Source organism: Lipotes vexillifer, unplaced genomic scaffold, assembly GCF_000442215.2.
Source record: "Lipotes vexillifer unplaced genomic scaffold, Lipotes_vexillifer_v1.1 scaffold209, whole genome shotgun sequence".
NCBI classification, from domain to species: Eukaryota; Metazoa; Chordata; class Mammalia; order Artiodactyla; family Lipotidae; genus Lipotes; species Lipotes vexillifer.
In genome coordinates, this window is record NW_006787556.1 from 1,157,174 (window position 1) to 1,160,179 (window position 3,006).

Sequence of the window (3,006 nt, forward strand, 5' to 3'; positions counted from 1 at the left end):
GGGTGGGGGTGGGTGGGATGGGGAATTGAACCCAGAAGGCATTCTTGATTTGATCCCTAAAAGGAATTCAGAAGTGAGTGGAAGCAATGAATCTGATCCAGGCTGTGTCTCCCACCTTTCACCAAACGTAAAACTTTCCCACTAAAAAAAGTGAGCAGCAAAAGAAAAGCTCCAGATGCAATTCAATAAGAGAACTCTGAAGCCGTCTCTACCCTAAAAGAGTACATCCAGTTTTCCTTGAAGAGTTGTCAGGCATCACCAGAACTGGCAAACAATAGCCACTGTGACAACCGCTATTAAACCCACTGAAGGGCTAGGAAGTGCTGAAAATTGTTAAAAATAAGCAAATTCATTCTTTTTGCTTTTGATGTGAGATTCCTAAATTGTTGAGTCCCGGGAAAATGAGAAGCTTAAGAAAGATCCTAATAAAAAGATCAGTCTAGCTTTCCCAGCACTCTGAGTGCTAATCTGTACATTATAACTCTGAAAGGATTCCATTGTTTCCCTCAACTTTAAAAGACTAGACTGGATCAAGGCCATACCAAGTGGGTAGTGCTCTAAAAAATTCACATTTTTGGAGCTGTCCATGGAAAGCAAGGAGGCACTCAGTCTCAGCTCCGCCCAGCGCAAGGCCTGACCTCACTGGAGTGGCTGCTGGAGAGGCTGGACAGGGGCCAGACATGGGAGGAAAAGGGGCCATCTGATGTTGTATGCAGGAAAAGCCAGGGAAGACCATCACCTAGAAGTCAGTGTGCTATGCTCAGTAGACCCTCAGGAAAATTTGAAGAACCAAAATAAGAATCTCCAAATGGTGTATCAAGGACCACAGTGAAGAAAGTAGCTTCTGGCTGTCAAGGAAGGAATACATCATTTGGAAGAGATGATTAAATAGAAACTGGAGAGGAATCTGTGGGGGCAGGGCTGATGAAGAAATTCCAAATGAGTTATATGAACTCACTCCTGCCCTAATGCCTGTCATTACCTTTTGCAATTTGCTGAAACACGTTGGAGGCAAAGATCATTCATTGACAGGGTGTTGAGCCTGGCCTCACCTGAGGTGCAGGATATAAAAATCCACTGCTGCAGGTTGAAACTCAGGCTGCAGGGGAAAAAGCATCTGCAGCAACTGCAAACGTCTTAACGGGAAGAGCTACCTCCCAAATAAAGCTGGGGCAGCCTGCCAGCAGGCATACAGGCCGATAACCCAGCAGCAGTTCTGCCACAGCCCTACCAGTCTAACTGCTGTCTTCACCCACAGTTCAGTCAAGAAACCTCTCCTTCAGGTTGCGGGCCAAGCCCTGGTGTGACTCACTTCCTCTTGGAAAATGCCCTCTAAGATGGCACAGTTCCCCTTTTCCTTCAGGGAGTGTTCTGTCTGAACCATCTGCAGAGAGAATCTGGAACCATCCGGGCCACACCCACAAGGCCTCACAACTGAATCACAGGCCTCCACTAGGAGAATCCGGGAGCCCTTTGTGCTAACCACGCCCTGCAGAAAGCTCCCAGCGAAGGGGGTGGGCTTAATGTATTCCAGTCTGGCCCAGGGCTCGGCTGTGCCTGGCATGAGGCTTGCTGCTCTGCTTTCCCCACCACCCCGGCCCAACAAGGCAGATTCCGGGTTTCAGTTAGGTGGAGTCCGGCCGAGGCTAGAGAGTGTGGTATCCAGGCCTGAGGGAAGCGCCCCTCCTCTGGCCAGGCTCAAATTGTGACCAGGTACCAACAGCTCATTGCACTGGGCCAGATTAGTCTGGGTTAGAAGATCCTTCATTAAGCCTGCTCTTCCTCTATCTCTGTATAGTTCCACTTGTTTAAGACAGCAAGAAGGGATCCCTTTCAGTACAAAAACCACTTCACACAGGTTTCACATAGGCTTCCCTCCCCCTCTTACCCCCACCCCTCAGCAAAACTGCGTTATAAAGAAAACTAATAGACCTTCCTCCCTCGGTCGGCAGTAAGAACCTTCCCGTCTAGCAGACAAACAACAGGAAGCCCAACCTGAAGCATCGGGGAGAGGGGCTGAGGGGTGTCCTTTGGGTAGGGAAACCGCCAGCCCTCCCCGAGCCTGCACGGGCCGTCCATCTAGGAGGTGGCTACGAACATCTGGACAGAGGTCAGCCTGCAGCCGGAGCACACAAAGAAATACGCCGGCCAGGACAGGGGGCCAGAAGCGGGGGTTCGGGTAACGGGCGACTAGTCGAAAAGTAGGAAAGTGGGTGTAAAAAAAGATAAACCGAAAGGTAGGAGAGAGCAGACTACGGGGCACCAACACGGAGGTACAGCAGTGAAGGACAAGGGCTCCCTCCCCTCCCCCGCGAGGATCTGGGGGGTCGCGCCAGGGCGGGTCAGGGGCGCTGCTCGCCAAGCCAGGGCGTGGCCCAGATACCTCCCCATCTCCAGCTGATACTCGACCAGGCCCCCCGGCGCCCGGGACACCCGGCGAAGGCAGCCGGGCGAGCCAGAGCCGCCGATGCGGGGGTTTCCACGGGCGCGGGGGCTGGGGCTGGGGACCGCCCGGGACCGACGGGCGGAACTCACCGTGGCAGGAGGCGCGGCGGGGACGCTCGGCTGGCGGGGACGCGCGGCCAGTGAGCAGCGCGCCGCGGGCTGGTTGCCTTAGTAAGTGGGGGCGGGGAGCGGGGGAGGCAGGAGGAGCCTGGGCCGGTGTCAGGGCCTCCGCTCACCCCACCCCTTCTCCTCCCTCCTCTTCCTGCCCCCGCACTCAACACTCACACCCCGGGCGCAACGCGCACACCCTTCTTTCGCTGTGCGGAGGAGCCTCGCTCCAGGGCTCCCCACCGCCCCCAGTGAGAGCAATACTGTAAACTTCTCTTCCTACTCAAATGCTCTGGAATATTTTTGGACGTCCCCACCCTCGGCCATGCCCTTCCTCTCGGGTTTGGTTTTAGAGAGCGAGTGAGTGTGCAAATCCAAGAATCCAGCCATTCTGCGGGTGGGGCGCGCTGGCCCAGAACCAGATTGTAAGCGCTCGTCCGTAACCTACAGGTC

At 54.6% G+C, this 3,006-nt stretch overlaps 1 protein-coding gene across 1 annotated transcript in view; it reads right to left on the minus strand.

The window, feature by feature from the left end:
• S100A10 (S100 calcium binding protein A10) overlaps positions 1-2,586 on the minus strand; it is a 10,387-nt gene extending 7,801 nt beyond the window's left edge. The window contains exon 1 of the mRNA XM_007460302.1: positions 2,536-2,586. The gene's annotated coding sequence lies outside the window, so the exon portion shown is untranslated. The remainder of the gene's footprint in view (positions 1-2,535) is intronic.
• Between the last annotated feature and the right edge of the window lie 420 nt (positions 2,587-3,006).